The 25,300-nt window shown below is 42.0% G+C and overlaps 1 protein-coding gene across 1 annotated transcript in view; it reads left to right on the forward strand.

Annotated features, from left to right (window-relative positions):
• Positions 1-9,169: 9,169 nt before the first annotated feature.
• CTNNA1 (catenin alpha 1) overlaps positions 9,170-25,300 on the forward strand; it is a 169,697-nt gene continuing 153,566 nt past the window's right edge. Inside the window, exon 1 of the mRNA XM_024752286.1 lies at positions 9,170-9,258. The gene's annotated coding sequence lies outside the window, so the exon portion shown is untranslated. The remainder of the gene's footprint in view (positions 9,259-25,300) is intronic.

The raw sequence follows: 25,300 nt of genomic DNA on the forward strand, positions 1-25,300 counted from the left end.
GTGAAGCTCTTACCACGGAAACTGGCATGTACTAAAGACTTAGTAAATACAAGCTATTATTATTTTCAGTCACTGAGTATTAAAATAATTATAATTGTGTGAACAAATGAATTAATGAATGAGTTTTAAGTATACTTGACTTCACTTTGTTTTCTGTCCAACCTTAGACAAGTTATCAATGATTCTCAACTCTGGCTGCACAGTAGAATCACCCCGGGAGATTTTTAAAAATGCTTAGTACCGGGCTTCCCTGGTGGCGCAGTGGTTGAGAGTCCACCTGCCAATGCAGGGGACGTGGGTTCGTGCCCCGGTCCGGGAAGATCCCACATGCCGCGGAGCGGCTGGGCCCGTGAGCCATGGCCGCTGAGCCTGCGCGTCCGGAGCCTGTGCTCCGCAACGGGAGACGCCACGACAGTGAGAGGCCGGCGTACCGGAAAAAAAAAAAAAAAAAAAAGCTTAGTCCCTGCCTAAGAACAACTGAATCTGAGCCCGCGGGGTGGTGCCTGGGTATCATATTTTTAAAAAGCTCTTCAGGTGAGTCTAAGGTGCAGACAGAGTTGCGAATTACTGTACTACACAGAAATGAGGAAAATACCCTGGTGTTAGTTAAGCTAACAGACAAAACTGCCAGGATGGCAGGGCTTTACTGCTTTCCCCCAGCCATCTGAAAGGGAACGGAAAGGCAACCAGTGCCACTAGGCATCCAATTGCCTTTGACCCTGACGTGGTCCCACACTTAGGGTTTTATTTATTTATTTTTGGCTGCACTGGGTCTTCGTTGCTGTGCGCCGGCTTTCTCTAGTCGTGGCGAGTGGGGGCTACTCTTCGTTGCGACACTGCACCACCAGGGAAGCCCACCACACCTAGGTTTGACCTGTCCCAGTCTGATCCCCTTTGTTGGCTTTCCCAGGCTAATCCAAGAGTCCCTTTGGTCTCTTCTATGGGTCTTATTGGGGGAGGGTGGCTCATCATTTCATGGCAACAAGAGGTAAATGTTTTCCAAAGCTGCCAAGTCTGAACCACACCTAGGTTTGACCTTTAGTTTTTTCTGACTCTTGTCCCAGTCTGATCCCCTTTGTTGGCTTTCCCAGGCTAATCCAAGAGTCCCTTTGGTCTCTTCTATGGGTCTTATTGGGGGAGGGTGGCTCATCATTTCATGGCAACAAGAGGTAAATGTTTTCCAAAGCTGCCAAGTCTGTTCTCATCTTCATTATTTTCGGATCTTTACTCATTTTGGTTCTTCCTTCCTCAAATGAGATAATAAACAGGAACGTGCTTTGTAAACTGTAAAGCTATTTACCAGCACATGAAGATAAATAATAATGAAGTCCTCATAATGTAGAGAATCTCTAAAATGATCTCTGATGGTTCATCTTTATTGACATTTTGACATTATTTTATGTTACTTTTCAGAATACTCTGGGAAGTCTTGCTGATTGACTTTTTCGGACTGTTTTTTCCTTAACTTTTTTTTTTTTTTTTTGCGGTACACGGGCCTCTCATTGTTGTGGCCTCTCCCGTTGCAGAGCACAGACTCTGGACGCGCAGGATCAGTGGCCATGTCTCGCAGGCCCAGCCGATCCGCGGCATGTGGGATCTTCCTGGACCGGGGCACAAACCCGTGTCCCCTGCATCGGCAGGCGGACTCTCAACCACTGCGCCACTAGGGGAGCCCTCCTTAACATTCTTGATGCACCTTAATCCTCATGATTATGTACACTATGTTCAGCAACCTAAGTTGAAACCTGAAGTTTCAATCCAAATACCATCAATTGACATTAGTGACCAAGTCCTTGGCTTCAATGACACTTGGATTTCCTCCTATATATATGGCCACTCATTCTTTCTCCAAATATTTTTAAGTGCTTTTTTTTTTTTGGCTGAGCCACGCATCATTTGGGATCTTAGTTCCCCGACCACGGATCGAACCTGTACCCCCTGCATTGGGAGCATGGAGTCTTAACCACTGGACCATCAGGGAAGTCCCTTAAAGTGCATTTTATCTTCCGGGCACTGTGCTAAATTTTTTTTTTTTAATTTTTGGCTGTGTTGGGTCTTTGTTGCTGCGCGCAGGCTTTCTCTAGTTGCGGTGAGTAGGGGCTACTCTTGGTTGCAGTGCGTGGGCTTCTTATTGCAGTGGCTTCTCTTGTTGTGGAGCACGGGCTCTAGGCATGTGGGCTTCAGTAGTTGTGGCACGCAGGCTCAGTAGTTGTGGCTCCCGGGCTCTAGAATGCAGGCTCAGTAGTTGTGGTGCATGGGCTTAGTTGCTCCGCGGCATGTGGGATCTTCCCGGGCTAGGGCTCGAACCCGTGTCTCCTGCTTTGGCAGGTGAATTCTTAACCGCTGCACCACCAGGGAAGTTCAGCACTGTGCTACATTATCAGAGCAGAGAAGTAAAAAAGTCAGACAAGATTCCTGTCCTCATGGAGTATATAGTCTAATAGAGGAGACAGAAAATAAACCATTAGACAAGACAATTCTAGAGAGGGATGAGTGCTATAAAGAATAGAAATGCAGTAACGTGGGTGGAGAGTGACTGGGGTGTGGGAGATGTGGTCAGGAAAGGTCTCTCTGACCAGGTGATGATGAAACACTGAATGTGTTAGGTGGTGACAAGTGCTAAGAAGTACAGCAGGGTAAAGAAATAAAATGGAGAGAGGCAGGAAGGGAAGTGGGTGCTAGTGTTATTTTACAAAGGGTAATTAGGGAAAGACTCTTGGATAAGGTGATATTTGAGCAGAGATCTGAACAAAGCCATGGAGTGAGCTAAGGAGTTTTGGGGAAGAAGACCATTCCAAGTAGAGGAAACTGGAAACGCAAAGGCTCTGAGGAAGGAAAGTGCTTCCTTGTGTTATGGGAATGTCTGGGACTCCAGTGTGAGTTGGAGTGTAAGGATGGAGGGGAAAAGCCAAAGATGGGTCTGAGGTTGCTGGGTAAGACTACCACTCTTTTATTTACTTTTTTTTTGCGGTACGCGGGCCTTTCACTGTTGTGGCCTCTCCTGTTGCAGAGCATAGGCTCCGGATGCGCAGGCTCAGCAGCCATGGCTCACGGGCCCAGCCGCTCCGCGGCATGTGGGATCTTCCCAGACCGGGGCACGAACCTGCATCCCCTGTATCAGCTGGCGGACTCTCAACCACTCACCACCAGGGAAGCCCTACCACTCTTTTATTTAGAGTAAGATGAGAAGAACTGGAGGGTTTTGAACAGATGATGGGTTTTAAATGGCTCAGATGCTATGAGAAAAGAGCTTTAAAACGAATATGTATTCATTGTTAAAACGTAAATGGGATATTATATGCATTGCTTTACAATCTGCTTTTTTCCAAAGTGAATTTTATTTATTTAAAATGTTTTTTAAAGTCTTTATTGAATTTGTTACAATATTGCTTCTGTTTTATGTTTTAGTTTTTTGGCTCTGAGACATGTGGGATCTTAGCTCCACAGCCAGGGATCTAACCCACACCCCCTGAATTGGAAGGCGAAGTCTTAACCACTGGACTGCCAGGGAAGTCACCCAAAGTGAATTTAAAAAAACCCGAAATATTATCATCTTTATCTCTTTATGTCTGAAATCCTTTGTGGTGCCCATTCCCTCACAATCAAGTCTGAAGCCTTACAAAGCCTTCTCCAGTCTGGCCTCTCCCTACTTTACAGCTCTCAAATCACGGGACTTCTTTTCCTGTAGTGGGACTTGGGGCTTTCAAACTTGCTTGTCCCCTTGTCTAGAAATACTCTTTCCTTCCCTCCCTATCCACCTTGTCAATGGCTTTTCTATAGACTCCATGAAGGCTCCGGATGCGCAGGCTCAGCAGCCATGGCTCACGGGCCCAGCCGCTCCGCGGCATGTGGGATCTTCCCAGACCGGGGCACGAACCTGCATCCCCTGTATCAGCTGGCGGACTCTCAACCACTGCACCACCAGGGAAGCCCTACCACTCTTTTATTTAGAGTAAGATGAGAAGAACTGGAGGGTTTTGAACAGATGATGGGTTTTAAATGGCTCAGATGCTATGAGAAAAGAGCTTTAAAACGAATATGTATTCATTGTTAAAACGTAAATGGGATATTATATGCATTGCTTTACAATCTGCTTTTTTCCAAAGTGAATTTTATTTATTTAAAATGTTTTTTAAAGTCTTTATTGAATTTGTTACAATATTGCTTCTGTTTTATGTTTTAGTTTTTTGGCTCTGAGACATGTGGGATCTTAGCTCCCCAGCCAGGGATCTAACCCACACCCCCTGAATTGGAAGGCGAAGTCTTAACCACTGGACTGCCAGGGAAGTCACCCAAAGTGAATTTAAAAAAACCCGAAATATTATCATCTTTATCTCTTTATGTCTGAAATCCTTTGTGGTGCCCATTCCCTCACAATCAAGTCTGAAGCCTTACAAAGCCTTCTCCAGTCTGGCCTCTCCCTACTTTACAGCTCTCAAATCACGGGACTTCTTTTCCTGTAGTGGGACTTGGGGCTTTCAAACTTGCTTGTCCCCTTGTCTAGAAATACTCTTTCCTTCCCTCCCTATCCACCTTGTCAATGGCTTTTCTATAGACTCCATGTATTCTTTCTTTCATTCATTTAACAAATATTTATTGAGGGATCTATGTCCCTCAGGTCCTCTTCTAGAAATATATTCTAGGTACCAACGATATAGCACTGAACAAAACAGACAAAAATTCTACCCCTCATGGGGCTTAAATTCTAGTGAGAGGAAGAGAGGAGAAAACAATAATTTAAAAAATATATGTGTAGATATATACTGTACAACTTTATATGTCAGATGGCGATCCACCCTAAGGAGAAAAATAAAAGCAAAGAAGGAAGGATGGGATGCTGAGGGAAGGGAATGCAATTTTAGATAGGGTGGCCAGGAGGAAGCCTCACCAAGAAAGTGACAGCTGAGCAAAAGACCTGGGGGAGGTGAGGGAGTGAGTTAGGCAGCTATTTGGAGGAGAACATTCCAGGCAGAAAGCAAAGGCCCTAAGCCGAGAGCCTGTCTCTAAGTGTTCCAGAAATTGTAGAGGCCAGTGTGTCAGGTTTGTGGGGGGGCAGGTGAGCTCTGGAGGCCCTCATATGGACCTTGCCTTTTACTCTGAGTGAGATAGGAGCCATTGGAGGGTTTTGGGCAAAGTAGGAGTGACATGTTTGGACTTATTAAAAATTTTAACAGGATCACTCCAGCTGCTGAATTGAGACTAGACTGAGGGAGGCAAGGGCAGAAGTAGGAAGGCCAGTTAGGAGGCTCCTGTTAAATTCAAGCTAAGTGATGATAATAGCTTGACATAGGATGGTAACAATGGACATGGTAAAAAGTTGGTGGATTCTGAATATACATTGAAGAGAGAGGCACAGGATTTGCCAGGAATCAGGTATGAAATGTGTGAGAGAAATAAAATAGTCAAGGATGACTCCAAAGTTTGGCCTAAACAACTGCAAGAATGGAATTGCCATTTATGAAATGAAGAAAACTGTGGGATCAATAGGTTTGGACAAAGGTATCAGGAAATCAATTTTGGACATATAGACATAAAGTGTGAGATGCCTAGATGCCTACTGGATATCCATACCAAGGTATCAAGTAGGGAGCTGAAAGTGGGAGTTTAGAATTCAGAGGGAAAGGTTCAGGTTGAGATATAAACCTACAGTTGACAGCATAGTTAAAGGCAAAAGACTGGATGAGATCACCGATGAGTTGATGGTAGACAGAAAAAGAGGTCCAAGGAGGGAGTCCTGGGACACTCTAACAGTAGTTCTTAAACTTTTTAACCTCAAGATCATTTTACACTCTTAAAATTTTTTGAGGATCTTGAAGAGCTTTTGTTTAGGTGAATTTTATCTACCAATATTGACTATACTATTACATTATCATAATAGATTTTTTTTAAAACATAGAAAGTCAAAGTTTATTTTGGTAGACTTGCTTTTATAGGTTTTGGTTTAAAGTATAAAATAGCATTTTTTGTTTGTTTGTTTGTTTTGCGGTACACAGGCCTCTCACTGTTGTGGCCTCTCCCATTGCAGAGCACAGGCTCCGGACGCACAGGCTCAGCGGCCATGGATCACGGGCCCAGCCGCTCCACGGCATGTGGGATCTTCCCAGACCGGGGCACGAACCTGCATCCCCTGTATCGGCAGGTGGACTCTCAACCACTGCGCCACCAGGGAAGCCCTAAAATAGCATATTTTAAAAGAAAAATAACAATGTTTTCTGAAACAAAATTCAGGGGGAGAAGTGTCCTTTTTGCAAATTTTTGCAAATTTCTTTAATGTCTGGCTTAATACAAGGTAGCTGTATTCTTGTATCTGCTTCTGCATTCTGTGTGACGCCATATTATATGTCATGTAACCTGTAAAACACTCTATTGTACACCATGAGATATTGGGAGTGAAAAAGGCAAATGATATTTTAGTATTACTATGAAAATAGTCTTTATCTTACAATCCCTTGGAAAGGTCTCAGGAGTCCTCAGATTGCACTTTGAGAACTTTGAGAACTATTTAGAGGTTGGGAAGATTTAGAAGGAATCATTAAAGAAGACTAAGAAGTTGCATCCAGGGAGGCTGAAGGAAAATCAGAAGAGCCTGGTGCCCTGGAGATCCAATGAAGACAGTATTTTAAGGGGGAGAGTGATCAAACACTGCTGATGGTACAAGTCAACTGTGGGCAGAGAGTGATCACTGGATTTGGCATCATGGAGGTTATTAGGGACCTTGATGAAAGCAGTTTTGGTGGAGAGGTGAGTGTGAAACTCTGGCAGGAGTGGGTCACAGCATAAAGGTCACTGAACCCCAGACTAGGTTAATTTCCCCCTAAATCTACTTGTATCTCTTCCTTATCTTCACATTTGACCTTCTTTTTTTATAGTTTACCTATTTTAATACCTGTCTCTTCCATTACATTTAAAATTTTGTGAGAACAGCGATCTCAGTTTTAAAGTCAGTTTTATTCACTACTGCTTCTCCAGCACATAGCAAGTACTTAGGACATAGTGAATGCTCAAGTTGCCCCTAGTAAGTTTTTCATGCTTTCTCAGGGGTCAGGAACTGACTCCCCATAACTTACAGGGCACACTGCAAGTCTCTCATATTCTTCTTCTGTCCCCCGATCCTTCTTTTTCTCAAACAAATCCACTCTTTCATCTTTAGGGCCTCAGTCCGTTCGGGCTGCTATAAAAAAATACCACAGAATGAGTAGCTTATAAATGTCAGAAATTTATTTCTCACAGTTTTAGAGGCTGCAAAGTCCAAGATCAAGGCACCAGCATCATGTTCTAGTGAGAGGTCTCTTCCTGGTTCATAGAGCCTTCTTGCTCTGTCCTCACATGGCAGAAGGGGCAAGGGATACCTCTGGGGCCTCCTCTTTAAGGGCACAGATCCCATTCATGGGGGCTCTGCCCTCATGACCTAATCACCTCTCAAAGGCCCCATCTCCTAATACCATCACCTAGGGCATTAGGTTTTCAACATATAAATTTTGGGGGCCACAAACATTCAGTCTATAGCAGGGCCCCACACTTAGAAAGGTCCCATGCTTGGTTTAATGCTCCAGTGTTGCTGTCTTGAAATTGTTAGTAATTTTTGAACATGGGGCCTTGCAAACTGAGTAAATGGTACTTGAGTGAAGTGATGAATATACTAAGTTATGGAGCATAATCCTTTAACTCTGTCTCTTGTTAGTTCAAATATGTATTGACTGAATATTATGTTCTAAGGTAGCTAAGTGTAGTGGGGGGAAGCCATAGCCACCCCAGGCAGGGGATACCATAGGAGCAAAGGCTCTGAAGCTAGAAACAGAATGGGGTGTGGTTGGAAGAGAATGGCCTCATTAAGGTATGTCTTTTGAAGGTTATTCTCTCCCTTCATGGTCCTATTTCCTTTTGTCAGCAACTCTTAACTAGCACAAATCCATAGTGCTTTGAATTACAGTGGGCACATTCACCCACAGACATTAACTGGGCACTGCCTAGGGGATAAGCCTCGTGCTGGGTGCTGTAGGGGATATAGCTCCTGTCTTGCAGGAGTTTGCATTTCCTGGGAAAGGGAGATATAAGTAGTAAAGGGTAAACATGTTGAAGGCAAGTCTCCCTAGCATCCTGTTCAGTGCTCAGCACCAAACAAGCAGTGGATACTGTCTTGCATTATTTTAGATTTATGGATCAATACTGAAATCAACCTCGTTCATCATCCCATGATGAAGATAAAATGTCATTAGGGTTTTCTATGCCAGGATGATAGTGAATATGTATTTGGTTTGTTTTTTGTTTTGTAGTTTTTTGGGGGAACATTCATCAGGAAGATAAGGAAGAGTGGGAATAAAATTCCGTAAATGGCCAGAAGGATAGGAATAGACGCCAGGTCCTTCAAATTTGTGTGTATGTGTGTGTGTGTGTGTGGGGGGGGCAATCTCAGGAGGAGACACTGATGTGAGAAGCCTCTTGTGGGCAATCTCAGGAGGGGACACTGATGTGAGAAGCCTCTTGTGGGCAATCTCAGGAGGGGACACTGATGTGAGAAGCCTCTTGTCCTCCATCAGGAGAGCTCTTGGTTTCCCTATCTGTCAAGTGACAGATGAGTTAGGTGACTTCTGGAAGGGCTTCCATTGCACATTATGAGTTCCCTAGAGTCGGATTCTACTTCCACTTCGCCTCAAGCTGTGAGGCCTCAGTTTCTCCTTCTGTAAAACCTGGGTGGACCTAGAGCACTTTTCCGGAAGCCTGTTACTCCGAACACCTGTGGCACTCTTCAGAGGAGAGAGCCCAGGACTCTACATCGCCTCACCCGGTCCCTGGGGCACCAGCGGGGGGTGGGGCTTGAGCAGGCCGCGCCCGGAGACTCACCTGTGCGCGGAGCGGTGACTCACCTGCCCTCCCCCGCTCGCGGGCTGTTCCAGGAGTCAGCGCTCCTCCTTCCTCTAGGAGTGGGGGGGGGGTCACTCCCATCCCTAGATCACTAGGGGCCTGGAATTAAGTAACTCAGGGGTGAGGGGCGGAGAGCAAGAGGTCCTGTTGGGGGTCCAGGCCTGACACCGCCAGGCTCTTTGGTCGAGGGCTCTCTCCAAATCGAGGACTGGGAAAGCTGGGCTGCAGCGGGAGGCGCCGGGAAGAGCGCGCCGGAGGGAGGTGCTGGGAAGGGCGGGCGGGGCCGGGGGCGCCGGGCGGCCCATTTCCTCCTCGGAGCCGGACAGGCGGAGACAAAGCGGCGGCAGTCGGCTTCGGGCTTCGGGCATCTTCCTGCACTCACCGAGCTCGCCGCAGGTAATTGTCTTCGTGCGGGTGCGGGCTCCCCAGCCGGGCCGAGGGGCTTCTCGGGTGGGCGGGCCGGGCGCGGTCACCTCCACGACCCCGCCCGGAATCGGGCTCCGGGCGGGCGCTGGTGCGGCCTCCGGCCCTCTTCGGCGGCGCCCCGGGCCTGGGCCCTGGCCGGGCGGGGCCGGCGTTTCCTGGCGCTCGGGAAGTTGAGGGGCCGCGGCGGCTGGAGCAGAGCGAGCCGCCGGCCCCGCGCCACCGCGGCGCTTCTTCACTTGAAAGTTTCTCCCGGTTTCTAAACTTTGTTCAAGTGGGCTTGGTGTGCGCGCCAGGCCCGCGCTGGGCCCCCTCGGCTGCCTTCCTTGTAGGGAAGAGTCGGCGCGTTGTTCCAGGTGCGGGCGGGTCCGGGAGTTGAGTTTTCCATTGAAGTACGTGTGGTTTGTGGTTTCTGTGGTCGCGCCCCCGCCCCCGAAACTTCCTGGTCAGGTGGACAGGACGTTTGCTGGGCCCGCAGCCCCGCATTCCCGGCCCGAGCGTATGTGAAAGTTTTGAGTGGCCCTTTTCTCTGACACAGTCTGGCTGGGAAGGGCAGCCACGCCCGTGTGGACTTCTGGCGTGCACCGTGTTAACCTTTGTTGTGAAATTACTCAGACTTCTTGTGCTGGTTAATTGGACGCACTTAACACTGATTAGTACTAGTTTTCACGAATGTCCTTGGAACGTTTTTGTTGTTGTTGTTGACTTTTAAAGGAGTGTGCGTGTGCGAAGCGCTTGTTGGAAAAAATGTTGACTGAATGCCTAACCTTGGCTTGGCAGGAATGGCTTCCCAATAATGCAGGCGGCAGTTGGCTCAGATCCAGGACTGACAACCTCTTACGTACTCCCGCGTCTTTGTAACATTTTTTTGGTGTGTTTGTTTTGTACAAAACTTAGGATAATTTAGAAAAGAGTAAGATATGTTAAGTCTCCAACTAAATTAAAGGCATTTCATGTTTATGATGAAGGAAATGATTACACCACTGTATTGTTGCAACAGGAAAGGCATTTCGATGAGAGGATATTTTGTGTAGCAGTGATTCTTAAAGACTGTACAGCTGTATGTTACTTTGGGAAAGTATGAATCTATAAATCAAATTAAGATGTGTTATTTTATTTTACAAGAGGGAGGGGTTGAGAAATTATCCATAGCCTCTGCGCAATTATTTACCCTTTTTGACTTTTACCAAGTTAAAAAATAATTTATCCACTTTCTTAAGGGACCACAGTTGATTAAGAAATGGTCTCTGCCCCCAAGAGCTCACAGTTGTAATGAGGAGAGACACACACCCCAGGTGTAGTACGAGGCTGATGGCGTTCAGTACCATAACACTACTGTTGAGAAACTTGTGCATGGGTCAGTCTTACATAATAATAATGATAAAAACTGGTGGAGATGTGGAGTGGGGGCTAATGCTTCCAGGAGGGGACGGCATTTGAACGGGATGAAACAGGAGTAGGGTTTGGTTGGGAGGAAGCATAAAAGGGCAAAGGAGTTTGTGGAATTGTGATGTGAATCTCTCCTGGTTTTCCTTATAGTTTTGGCTCTTGTTTCTCAGTCTTTTTGTTGTTTTTGTTCAGTACACTCATATCGAGGATTCTGTCCAGCATATCTCAGTCTTTCACACCATTGATGTGGTATCACCCTCCTTCCATTAGTAACATCTCATTCCTATGGTGACTTAAGAGATCAGGGGTGCCCTCTCCCTCCAAGTTGAGAAGCAGTTCTCTGTGCAGTCTTCCTGCCATCAAACTTATGCTAAAGTCCGATACTTGTGCTAAAGTGGAAGCTTCTATTTTGAGTACAGATGTTTCACCTCATCCACATGGTCACCTGTGCACTGGAGAGCTGATTGGGTGCCCCCAGGGGCATCTTAAGCTCAAGAGGACCGTACTTCCCTGGTGGCACAATGGTTAAGAATCCACCTGCCAGTGCAGGGGACACGGGTTTTGAGCCCTGATCCGGGAAGATCCCACATGCTGCGGAGCTGCTAAGCCCATGAGCCGCAACTACTGAGCCCATGTGCCACAACTACTGAAGCCTGTGTGCCTAGAGCCTGTGCTCCGCAACAAGAGAAGCCACTGCAATGAGAAGCCGGCACACCGCAATGAGCCGCAATTAGAGAAAGCTCACACGCAGCAAGGAAGACCCAACGCAGGCAAAAAGAAAACAAAAACAAAACCAAAAAAACTCAAGAGGACCAAAATGAGAAACCTTTTTCTTCTTTAGACCTAAACCAGATGTAGAGATAGGCAGTAACTGGCAGAGTCCTGGGATTTCTTTGAGAAAGTAGCAGTAGTGTGAGACGTGACAGACAGACCTGGTTGTTGGGGGTAGTGGTTTGTGTGCTGATGAAGATCTAGACAGAGGGAACAGGATATTCTGCTTGTGTAAATAAGGGTCATGAGACAGGAGAGAACTCCATGTGTTTAGAGACCTAAGAGAAGACTTGTGTAGCTTGAATACTTTTAGGATGGGGAGAAGGCCTTAACATGAGATTGCCAGGAAACTCCAGGTCACATGTTTGGATTTTCTTCTAAGAGCTGTAAGAAGCCATTGTAAGAAGTTCCATGATCTGATTTCCTTTTTAAGAAGATTGCTCCTGCTAGTGCTTGCAAGGCTTGTATATGTGTACAAGTGGAAGTAGGGAGTTGAGCTAGGAAGATGGTGGGAGTGAAGGTGGTGGGATAAAGTATTTTGGAGAAATGAGATAGGCCTTACATATAAATTGGATGTAGGGGCCTAGGATTATCTGTTACTGTTGTTTTGTTGTTTGCTCAGTCACGCACCTTGTTCCCCACTCCCCCAGTTTGTATTCCATCACTTTTATAATGAGCTCTTAGTCCTATCACAAGACTCAAGCTAACACTTCCCTTTCTGGTAGCAAACTTCTTCCCACTAGCTGGTATACTCCACTGTACTGTACCTTGTTATTGATATCCCTGTTTGCCTTTGCCGCTGGAAAGTGAGCCTTAGCCTTCGGCATGGTACCTGGCCTGGAGATTAAAGAAAAAATTAGATGCACGTTGAATGAAGGAGGAAGGAGTCTTTTCTGTCTGGAGTCTGGCTTGTGGTTGGAACTATGACAGATGAGGCAACAGTCAGATTATGGAGGGCCTTGATGACCAAGTTGCTGTTATGGGCAAATTGAGAACCATCCTCATTCCATTCTTATTCCTTTCCACCCAGATCTAATCAGATGAAATCCTTTACATCTGATCTTCCTCTTACGTAAATTCCTGTTTTCCCTTCTCTCTGCTTCCACTCTAGTTTAGACCATCTCCTTATCTTTGAACTATCAAAACTACTTGTAGTTCTCTGGATAAATTGTTCTATTGTTTGCTTTGGTGCCTTTTTCATATTTTTTCCTTTGCCTGGAGCACTGTTTTTCTCATCCATCTGACAAACTTGTTTATTCTTTAAAACTCACCTTAGATGTTAGTGCCTCTGGGTTTTCTGTTGGATCTCAGTGCTTCTTGGGTACCTTGTACATATTCTGTGGTTGCATCTTTCATGTCATTTGGTAAATATTTTTATGGATTACTTCCTCTCAGCTGGGGGTTTCTTAGAAGTTGGGTCTTAGCCTTTATTTTTAATAAAACTTAAAAAAATTAAAGTATAACGTACATGTAGAAAAGTATTCAAATTATAGCAGTACCTGTCTAATGAATTATTTCAGTGAACACCACCCATAGACACCATCCAGATCAAGAAACAGAAAATTACCAGTACTCCAGAAATCTCTTTGCAGTCACTACCCACCCCTCCTCTCCCTTCAGTTTTTATAATCTGAGAATTTGGAACACTGTTGTTGCTCTGTAAGTGTTTGCTGAAGTTAGTTGAATTTCTTACTATCTTCCCCTCCACCATTCAGTCTTTTACACATAAGCAGTACTCATTCTTCTTTTGGGAAATGTACTGCTGTCTTGTTGCACTAGTCAGAATCTTAGATGGGCATTTAGCACCTTCTAAGTCCTGGCCCTAACTTATTTTTCAGCCTTATTTTCTATTGTGAATTGTTGCTACATGTCTCTGCCTCTGCCAGGCATTTGTTGTGGAATACTCCATCCTTCTCTGACACGAATGCTATCCATCTGAAGGCTGATTGATATGGTTTTTCTATTGAGACATTGATCATCGTTGCTGAAAGTGATCTTTAACTTACCTGAAATTCTAAAATTTGCACCTGATTATGACATTCTTATTAGTTTTTAAAATAAAATATACATAATAAAACTTACCATTTAAATTATCTTTATGTGTACACTTCAGTGGCATTAAGTACATTCACAATGTTGTGTAACCACTACCGCTGTCCATATCCAGAAAAATTTTTCATTGTCCTAAACTGAAACTCCATATCCATTAAACAATAACTCTCCATTTCCTCTCCCCCCAGCCCGAGGGCAACCACTGTTGTACTTTCTGTCACTTTGAATTATTAACTTAACTGTGTTAAGTACCTGGCTTATTTTACTTAGCATAATACCTTCAGGGTTCACCCATGTTGTAGCATGTGTCAGAATTTCCTTCCTTTTTAAGGTTGAGTAACATTCCATTATCCATTCATCTATTGATGAACACTTGGGTTGTCTCCATATTTTGGCCATTGTGGATAATGCTGCTGTGAACATCAGTGTGCAACTATGTGTTTGTGTCACTGCTTTCAGCTCTTTTGGGTATATACCCAGAAGTGGAATTTCTAGGTCATTTGGTATGGTAATTCTACGCTTAAATTTTTGAGGAACTGCCATACTGTTTTCCACAGTAGCTATGTTACTTTACATTCCTAACAGCAATGTGTAAGTGTTCCATGTTCTTCACATTTTCACCAACGCTTGTTATTTTCTGTTTTTTAATTAAAATAAATTTATTTACTTTTTAATAATAGTCATCCTGATGGATGTGAGTTGATGTTGCATTGTGGTTTTGATTTGCATTTCTCTAATGTTTAGTGTTGTTGAGCATTTTTCATGTGATTATTGGCCATTTGTATATTTTCTTTGAAGAAATCTCTATTCACGTCCTTTGGCCATTTTAATTGTTTGGGGTTTTTTGTTGTTGAGTTATAGAGTTCTTTGTATATTCTGGCTGTTAATCACTTATTAGATGGAGGACTTGCAATATTTTCTCTCAGTTTTACCCTGTTGATATGTCCTTTGATGTTAAAAAGCTTTAAATTTTGATCAAGTCCCGTTTATTTGTTTTTTCTTTTGTTGCTAATGCTTTTGGTATCTTCTAAGAAGTCATTGCCAAATCCAGTGTCATAGAGCTTTTCCCTGTGTGTCTCTCCCCACCCCCGCCCCAGCTGAGCTGTCTACTTTGAGGGCAGGAAGTTAGAGTTTTTATTGTAGCTAACTTCTGGAAAGAATTTTTTTAAAATGTAGTTCTTAAAGTGTCATAGCAAACAATAATTGTATGGTAGGGGGTTTCCTGCTATTGCTAATTTGTCATTGATTATGTGCCTATTATCTGATGATTTATGATGTTAACCTGCTTTTAGGGGTTTTTAATCTTATGAGTCTCAGTTGGAGAGTTTGAACTTTGTCATCTATGTAATGACTAAGATGACTTATAAAGGATATTTATTTTAATGTCTAACATGATAGAATGCTAATTTATTCTTTTAGTTATGGACTGCTGGACAGGACATGTTCTGGTTCATATTAAGTTGTCTTATCAGTAAAACCAGTGCACTAGTTCAGTTATTTACATAGCACTGAGTTGCTGATTTACCTTTGTAAAGACTCTTGTGGACCATAAATTCTTTTGTTACATGCTGAGCTCCTTCAAGGCAATTACATTCTTTTGTATCTTTTAGTCTTTTGTGATACCTGACTCATATCTAATATGAGTAGATATGCTATATATAGGATTGTGCCAGATTGATATGGGTGTGGAGGCAGCATGGCTTTACATCCAGTTTATTTAAGTTTTTTAAAAAAATAAAACCACTGAGACTTCCCTGGCGGTCCAGTGGTTAAGACTCTGCACTTCCAATGCAGGGGGCGAGAGTTTGATCCCTGACAGGGAATAAGATCCCATGTGCTGCGCGGCATGGCTGAAAGATTAAAAACAATAACAAAAAAAGTCAACAACTTTATAAAAAAAAATTCATATTTATATCACCTAGAGATAAACACTGTTAACATTTTGGTGTACATCCTGTGATATTTTTTTCTAGGTATGTGTATTGACTGTATAACTTTTATAAAAACTAGATTTTACTTTATTTGCTCTTTTGTAATCTGCCGTCCATTTATCATACTTGAACATTTCCCCTATTAATAGCATTAAGATTAACCTTTATGTACCACTAAGAAAATAAACACTGCCAAATAAACTAGAAAATGCCATCAATTGTAAGACACATCCAAATTTTAGAGACTTAAAGATGTGAAATATGTATGCTTTAGAATTGATGAAATATGGTTAATCTCACAGTGTTAACATAGCATATTAATGATCCCCTACTGTTCCAATATAGCTTCTTTAATCAGTCCTCTGTTGGACATTTCATTTGCTTCTAGAGCTGCTTTAATTTGTAGCTGAATCTTTTGCCTGTCCTTACTTCTTAAGGGAAACTTCTTAGAAGTGGAATTCCTGGGGGAAAAGATTTGCTACTCTTAAAATAATGTTTTTAAATTGGGGTTAAATATATATAACATAAAATTTACCATTTTCACTATTTTTAAGCATTAAGTGCATTTACAATGTTGTGCAACCATCATCACCATCCATTTTATTTTATTTTATTTTTTTATTTTTTATTTTTTTCATCACCATCCATTTTAGAACTTTTCCATCATTCTAAACAGGAACTCTATTCATTTAACAGTAACTCCCCATCCTGCCCTCTCTCCAGCCCCTGGTAACCTCTTATCTACTTTTTTTCTTTATGAATTTGCCTAGTCTAGGTACCTCATATAAGTGGAATCATATATTTGTCCTATTGTGTCTGGCTTATTTCACGTAACCTTTGAGGTTCATCTATGTTGTAGCATGTGTCAGATTTTCTTCCCTTCCTTTTTTTTCTTAAGTTAAAAAATTGTAAAGTACACATAACATAAAATTTACCAACATAACCATTTTTAAATGTATAGTTCAGTGGTATTAAGTACATTCATATTGTGCAGTCATCACCACCATTTATCTCCAGAAGTCTTTTAATGTTGTAAAATTAAAACTATACCCATTAAACTTCAAGTCCCCATTACCTCCTTACCCCAGCTCCTGGCAACCACCTTTCTTTCTGTCTCTTTGACTACTCTAGGTAACTCATATAAGTGGAATCTTAATCTTTTTGTGACTAGCTTATGTTACTTAGCATAATGTCCTCAGGGTCCATCCATGTTGTGGCATATATCAGAATTTCCTTCCCTTTTTAAGGCTGAATAATATTTTATATATATCCCAGTTTGCTTATCCATTCATTTGCTAATAAGCATTTGGATAGTTCTGCTGTGAATAGTACTGCTATGAACATGGGTATACAAATATCTCTTCGAGACACTGTTTTTAGTTCTTTTGGATATATACCCAGAAGTGGGATTGCGGGATTATATGGTAAGTTTATGTTTAACTTTTTGAGAAACTGCCATACTGTTTTCCACAGTGACTGTACCATTTTGCATTCCAACCAGCAGGGCACAAGGGTTCTGATTTCTCCACATCCTTACCAACACTTGTTATTTTCTTTTTTTTTCTTTTTTTTTTTTGATAGTAGCCATCTTAATGAATGTGAGATGGTACCTCATTATAGTTTTGATGTGCATTCCCCAAATGATTAGTGATATTGAGTATCTTTTCATGGGTTTATTGGCCATTTGTATATCTCTGGAGAAATGTCTATTCAAGTGTTTTGCACATCATTGAGTTGTTTTCTTTTTTGGTTGAGTTTTAGTTTTCTATACTGGATACTAATCTTTTCACATATATGTTTTGCAGTTATTTTCTTCTGTTGTCTGGATTGCCTTTTCACTCTGTTCATAATGTCCTTTGGTACACACAGGTTTTTATTTTGAGGAAGTTTATCTCTTTTTTTCTTTTGTTACCTGTGCGTTTGGTGTCATATCCAAGAAATCATTACTAAGCCCAATGTCATGAAACTTTTGCCCTGTGATTTTTTAAAAAATTATTTATTTATTTTTGGCTGCGTTGGGTCTTCATTGCTGCACGTGGGCTTTCTCTAGTTGTGGCGAGTGGGGGCTACTCTTCGTTGTGGTGTATGGGCTTCTCATTGTGGTGGCTTCTCTTGTTGCGGAGAACCAGCTCTAGGCGAGTGGACTTCGGTAGTTGTGACATGCGGACTCAGTAGTTGTGGCTTGCGGGCTCTAGTGCACAGGCTCAGTAGTTGTGGCACACGGGTTTAGTTGCTCCGCAGCATGTGGGATCTTCCTGGACCAGGGATCGAACCCGTGTCCCCTGCATTGGCAGGTGGATTCTTAACCACTGTGCCACCAGGGAAGTCGCCCTGTGTATTTTTTTTTCTAAGAGTTTTATAGTTTTAGCTCTTACGTTTAGATGTTTGATCCATTTTGAGTTAATTATTATATATGATATTAGGTAAGAGTCCACGTTCATTGTTTTACATGTGGATATCTAGTTTTCTCAGCCCCACTTATTGAAAAGACTGTCCTTTCCTCATTGAGTGGTTTTGACACCTTGTCGAAAATCATTTGACCATGAGAGGGTTTGTTTCTGGGTTCTCTATTTTGTTCTATTGATCTCTGTGTCTGTCTTTATGCCAGTACCACACTGTTTTGATTACTGTAGCTTTGCAATAATTTGATGCCAAATTTGCTCTTGAAGTGAATAATCTTTTGTACAGTTAGGGTCTATGGTTTAGTTGTATGTGTGTGCTATTGTGAAAATAAAATAAATTCTTTAAACTGTTTTATCTCTTTATTATGGAGGTGATTGCACAACTGAGTTTGTCACAAGTCATAGGATAGTATACTAGAGTGAATTTTACTGCATATAAAAAGTGAAAAAATAAACAGGTAAAAATAAATTCATTCAAAAAATATGTATTTTGCAAGTTTGACCTTCTGTATAGAGATAAACAAATAGTGAAAAACATGAAATCAATTATCCTTTCTGCTTTCCCAGCCCAAATCATTTTTTCCTCTTGAGGGACTGTGAAGCCACACACTTAGAAGTCTTAAAGGAATTTTGGTTATACCTTATGTGTTGGAGGATTTGTCTTATTAGTACCTTCTGTTTTCTCTTAAGGAAAAAAGTTACATCAGGCATTGTAGAGAGTCTCACAGAGCAACAGTTCCTATATATATTCTGGATACTAATCTCTCACCTAGGCCGGACAGTGGCACCTGTCCGGCCTAGGTGCCACTGTGCTTGCTTCCAGACATTGAGGGTGGTATTTGTTGCTTGTGCAGTGTGGTGGTCAGCTCAGCCCCCCATGTTGTGGGCCTGGGCTGAATGGGCCGAACTGTGTAGGGAGGTGAACAGTCTGGCTTTACTTGCCCTGTCTCAGGCTGTTTTGTTCACTTGCAAGAGCACTATACTAAATTTATCCATTATTGAAAGTTCAGAGTGTGCAGAAATAACTGTGCTTCAAAATAAAACTTCAGCATTGCCCTTTCTCTTTTGGAGCCTCTAAATGTTCATTATTTTCCCCCTTATTATTTTTTTATAACTATCAAACTTTCTCTGTGTGCAAGCATACCCCCAACTCCATTTCTAATGGAGCTTGAAATTACCATGCATTTCTATTTACTTGTTGATGGGCTGTCATCTATCAAACCCCCTTTTGATTGGGATTTAATTTGTGCTTTTTCACTGGCTGCAAGTTTGGAGCAATGCATATAAGGTAAATACAGTTTGCAAGGCAACTTTGAGTGTCATTCTAAATATTTGTAACAAAGATTTGATCATTTGGAACAAGTATTGTATGAGTAGTGTGATTAGATTTTTAAAATTTCTTGTCATCTGTTCAGTGGTCCCATTGTAGTAAAAGAAGAGAGGGAATTTTATTGTGGAAGTTGTAATTTTCATCTGTAAGAATTTTTTTTTGCATTTTTAAAATATTCTTTTCCATTATGGTTTATCACAGGATATTGAATATATTTCCCTGTGCTATACCTTAGGACCTTGTTGTTTATCCATTCTAAATGTAATAGTTTGCATCTACGAACCCCAGACTCCCAGTCCATCCCTCTCCCTCCTCACCTTCCCCTGGGCAACCACAAGTTTGTTCTCTATGTCTGTGATTCTGTTTTGTAGGTAGGTTCATTTGTGCTATATTTTAGATTCCACACATAAGTGATATATGGTATTTGTCTTTCTCTTTCTGACTTACTTCACTTAGTATCATTATCTCTAGGTCCATCCATGTTGCTGCAAATGGCATTATTTCATTTTTTGTGGCTGAGTAGTATGCCATTGTATATGTGTACCACATTTTTTTTTTTTTTTTTTTGGGGGGGTACAAAACTGCGAAACTTTACTGAGAGAATTTTAACAGTCACATTTCCAACACAAGAACGGCCTGCAGGGGCTTCCCTGGTGGCGCAGTGGTTGAGAGTCCGCCTGCCGATGCAGGGGACACGGGTTCGTGCCCTGGTCCGGGAGGATCCCACATGCCATGGAGCGGCTGGGCCCGTGAGCCATGGCCGCTGAGCCTGTGTGTCCAGAGCCTGTGCTCCATGACGGGAGAGGCCACAACGGTGAGAGGCCCGCGTACTGAAAAAAAAAAAGAACGGCCTGCATGGTTATAGTTTGCCTTCATTTAAACCTGTGATTGCCCTTCACCTGTAAGATAACATAACATTTGGGAATATTAGTTAGAACTTTATTTAGATGACACTAAAAGAATACAGAGGACACTACAGTCTTAGTTTTATAAAATGGACTAAAACCAGAACCCTAAGGGTGACCCTTGGCTTATATACAGTTAAACCTCTGTAGAGACTTTGAAGGTAGACTTTCAGGCACATTAACAATATTTGCTCAGCACACCACTCTTTCTAGTGGTACAGAGAAACAAAGAGACTGTTCAAATTCAGAACTGATTAAACCCAATGCTTCCATTCAGAGATAGTTTTTTTCTTTTTTTTAACATCATCTTTGGAGTATAATTGCTTTACAGTGGTGTGTTAGTTTCTGCTGTATAACAAAGTGAATCAGTTATACATATACATATGTTCCCATATCTCTTCCCTCTTGCGTCTCCCTCCCTCCCACCCTCCCTATCCCACCCCTCTAGGTGGTCACAAAGCACTGAGCTGATCTCCCTGTGCTATGCGGCTGCTTCCCACTAGCTATCTGTTTTACATTTGGTAGTGTATATATGTCCATGCCACTCTCACTTTGTCACAGCTTACCCTTCCCCCTCCCCATATCCTCAAGTCCATTCTGTAGTAGGTCTGTGTCTTTATTCCCATCTTGCCCCTAGGTTCTTCATGAACTTTTTTTTTCCTTAGATTCCATATATACATGTGTTAGCATATGATATTTGTTTTTCTCTTTCTGACTTACTTCACTCTGTATGACAGACTCTAGGTCCATCCACCTCACTACAAATAACTCAGTTTCGTTTCTTTTTATGGCTGAGTATGTACCACATCTTTATCCATTTATCTGTTGATGGACATTTAGGTTGTTGCCATGTTTTGGCTATTGTAAACAGTGCTGCTATGAACATAGGGATGCATGTATCTTTTTTTTAAAATCTTTTTGGCCACTCCATGTGGCATGTGGGATCTTAGTTCCCAGACCAGGGATGGAACCTGCACCACCTGCATTGGCAGCGTGGAGTCTTAACCACTGAACTGTCAGGGAAGTCCCTATCTTTTTGAATTATAGTTTTATCTGGGTATACTCCCAGGAGTGGGATTGCTGGATCATATGGTAATTTTATTTTTAGTTTTCTGAGGAGCCTCCATACTGTTTTCCATAGTGGCTGTACCAACTTACATTCCCACCATCATCTGTAAGAATTAAAAAAAAAAAGACTTTGAGGGCTTTACAGAAGAAAAAATTTATCATTTGCATTTAATTTTTGTGATGAAGTAATAATTTAATCCAATTTGATCTTAGTGTTAGATAACTGATGTAATTCCTTAATTGCTAATTTAAAGGGTAGTTCTTTTCTGGATTATTTCATTTTGGCTATTCCATTTCATTATACTGAGCTGTGGATTTCCTTTTTCTTGTTCTGAGATTTCATTATTAAATGCTGTCATAAGTAAGTGGCTCATCAGTTGTATTTTGAAAATGTTTTATTGCTATGTTTTATTTTTTTTTTGTTAGTATTAGACATTATGATTTGAAGAGTGTGTTGAAAACCTGGTTAATTATCAGATTACATGTACTGGTTTATTAGGTTAGACTGCAGACTGTTCTTGAAACTGAAAGTGCTATGATAACTCAGAAAACGCATTCACTGTGGCCCATTTCAAGTTACACGAAGGATAGGAGCCTTTGCTAATAGTCCATTTGCCCTGTGCAGCTCTGATACGTGCTTTGTTTCCAAGCAAAGATGCATTGTTACTATTCTCTCATGGTATGTTGAATATTTCATTATGTTAAATATTTCAGTATTAATCTAGACTCTTAATCATGGTTTGTGAAAAATGATAGTGCACTGAATAAGGCAGAGCTGAAAGGGTAGGTTATTATTACTGATGAGTCAGTGTTCTTGGGGGTTTTCTGTTCCTGGGGATCTCTATAAATTGGCAAAGGTTTCTTATAATCATCTGTTATCATTTTCTTGCTTCCTTGGACCTGGGGTCATCATGTTCTCAGAAAAGTTCTGGACTGACTTTGAAGTGTATCTTTAGAAACTTGTCATTTTGCACAGAAGTGGATAAGTGAAATGTGAGCTTGATCCCTTGGGACGAGGGGAAAAAACTCAAGGAAATGGAGGATGGCAACCCTTGAGAGAAATTTAAGCTTCTTTGGTGTCATTAAGACCTGTGAAAGAGGTAATGTTTTCTAGGTATCTTTATTGAGTTAGGGTCTAAGGTCGTGTTTAGTTTGCTGTATCTCAATTGCAGGGGGAAGGGTTCAGTTAAATACAATGCATTTATTAAGCCTGCCTTTTTTTTTTGCTAATCTATAACGGGAGAGAGATTTCTTTGCACACACATCGGTGTTGCTAGAGGAAATCTAAAAACAGTCGAGCCAGTTCAGTTAATCATTTATAGAATGTTGTTAGATGAAAGTTACCATGCTCAAAAAAGGCATGATCTCTGTACTTAAAGGAGTTCTCAGCTTTATGGGAGATGGAAACACTGATATCGTGCTATGGGGCAAGTGCTGAAATAGAGATGCTTGTAAAGTGATGGGGGAACCCAGAAAAGAGGGAACAGCTCTTTCTATGAAAGCAGAGGACATTTGTGTGAGCCTTGAAGGAAGACGGAAGAGTCTGGAGGGGTGCTCTGGGCAGAGGATAGGGTTTATATAAAGGTCTGGAGACTTATACTATCTGGGGAAGAGTTTGGAGTAGAGACAGGTGATGAGGTTGGCAGGCCATTGTGAGTAAGGTTTGTAGGAGTTTCCGCTTCGTCCTGCCTGTGGTGGGGAAGCAATGCCAAGTTCTTTTCAGAGGAGAGTCGATTCCATGACAATGATAACTGGGGCTGTCTGGAGAGTGATTGGAAATGAGAAGACTCCTGAGAATGGGAAGGGTTAGTAGAGTGAGATATTTACTAAGATGCAGAGGAGGGGAGGGAAGAGGAGGAAAGGGGCCTAGAGTCTCCTTCTAGGGGACCTGGTTTGGTGGAGCTTTGGTAGGGGGAGATGAGGAAGGCCAAGGGGGAATAGATGGGGAGGAAAATGCTTGGCTCGAGCCTTGTGGGGTTTAAGGAACTGAGCTCTGCGGTCATGTGCATGAAGTCCTTTAGACTGGGAAAGTGCTGCTCTGGCCAGGAAGGCACTTGCTGTTGGCTTTTGGTCTTTACTATGGTTACTGTAAGAGGTGGGGTTTTCTCCTTTGTCTTTGAGGGTTTTTTCTGGGGCGGGGTGTGCATTTCAGGATTTCTCAAGTATTATAGAATGGTATTTTCAAGTTAAGAAAGATAACCTCCAGTGCCTTCTTAATTTCTTTGCTTATCTTTTAGCCTTATCTTCTGCCATTTCACTATCTGTCTTATATTTTTCACTTACACTTGTGGTTCTTGGAAGGTGCCAAAGTTCTCTGGTCCCTTTGCACAAACTGAAACAACCGTCCTCCCTCCCTCCCAGTACATCAGATCCTCAGTGAGGACTCTCTGGCCATTGGGGATTCCCTCCTGGGTGCTCCTCTTTGCACTGGTGGTTCACTGTACAACTCTATACTTTCTGTTTTATTGTAACTATTTTCTGTTCTAGACTGTGAGCATTTCCCCCAGCTGTTTTTGAAATTCTTCAAACGTACAGAAAAGTTGTAAAAGCGTAATACAACGAGCACTTGATTCTTCAGTTTACCTAGTTTCATCAATTGTTAAAATTTTTCAAATTTGCTCCATTACTCTATATAAACTTTTTTTCTGAGGAATTTGAAAGTAGACTGCAGACACCAAGTATTTCACCCTTAGGTTTTTTGGCATGTAACTTCTAAGAGTAAGGACATTGCCTTACTTAACTACACTATATAAGAAATTTTACATTGATATAGTAACATGATTTCTTTTAAAGAGTGGTCCAAGAACCAGTGTCTGCTCTCCCTAGGAACTTGTGAGAAATTCAGACTCTTACGTACTACCCTAGACCTACTGATTCAGAATTTGCCTTTTAACAAGATTCCCAGAAGCACTGATCTCATGTACAGTCCATATTCATATTAAATTCCACCAGTTGTCCCAGTGATGTCCTTCATAGTTTTTTTAATCCAGGAATCAGTAAAAGATCCCATACCTCATTTAGTTGTTTCATTTCTTTAGTTCTTTTTCAAATTATATTCTTTTTAAAAATATATTTATTTATTTGGCTGCACAAGATCTTAGTTGCGGCATGTGGGATCTTTGTTGCAGCATGCAGGGTCTTTTTAGTTGTGGCATGCGGGGTCTTTTTAGTTATGGCATACGGGATCTAGTTCCCTGACCAGGGATCGAACCTGGGCCCCCTGCATTGGGAGCATGAAGTCTTAACCATTGGACCACCAGGGAAGCCCCCTGTATCTCTTTAGTTTTGATTTTCAGTCTTTTTTTCCCCCATGACATTGACACTTTTGAAGAGTTTAAGCCAGTTTTATAGAATGTCCACAGTTTGGATTTGTCTTATTGTTGCCACTTTTGGCAGGAACAGTACATGTGTGATGATGTACTTTTCTCAGGGCATTGAAATGATTGTCAGGTTGTTCTACTGGTGGTGAGGCTAAGTTTAAACACTTGTGATTAAGTGGCATCTGCCGGATTGTTCCATTTAAATGCAACTTTTTCCTTTTGTACTTAATAATTAATTGCTGTGATGATCTGGTAGGGATTTCTAATTAGTCTTTGTGTCCCTGGCACCTAGCAGGATCCCCAGGATGTGGTAATTGGTCAGTCATTGACAAGTGAATGACAAACTAGGTCATCAAAGGTATACATTACAAGTTTTAGAGATAGTTCTTTCTTGCTTTCTTAGTCTGGGTAACTTCCTATACTCTAGTTAAGTTCCGGCATCTTTTCTCCTAGCTCTCCAAGAAAAGTACAGTCCTCTTCTTCCTGTGCACTTCTCAGCTGTGTGAGAAGTTTCTCTGCCTTTTAGTCCCATTGTTGTAAAACAAAACCCTCTTTTTCCTCCCTTTGTCTCTTTTCTCTTGTGCTTCCAGTCCACATGCTGGTTTCATCTTTGTTTTTCAGACCAGAGTCATCCAGTTTCTTATGGAAACAGGGACTTCCTGTGTATCCATAATCAGTTGCCTGTTAGAGGGCTTAGTGCAGTTTTCTCTTAAACACTTCCTTTGTTGATGGTCTCAACCATGTCGAGTGGAAGCTAAGTAAATGAACACAGATATCCAGACCACACTGCAGTTACTTCAGCAGCTCTGGAGCTTGTTTTTTCCTTCACTTGATCTCTCTTACCTCT

The sequence above is a fragment of the Neophocaena asiaeorientalis genome, unplaced genomic scaffold (genome assembly GCF_003031525.2).
Source record: "Neophocaena asiaeorientalis asiaeorientalis breed wild unplaced genomic scaffold, Neophocaena_asiaeorientalis_V1.1 scaffold204, whole genome shotgun sequence".
Classification (NCBI taxonomy): Eukaryota; Metazoa; Chordata; class Mammalia; order Artiodactyla; family Phocoenidae; genus Neophocaena; species Neophocaena asiaeorientalis.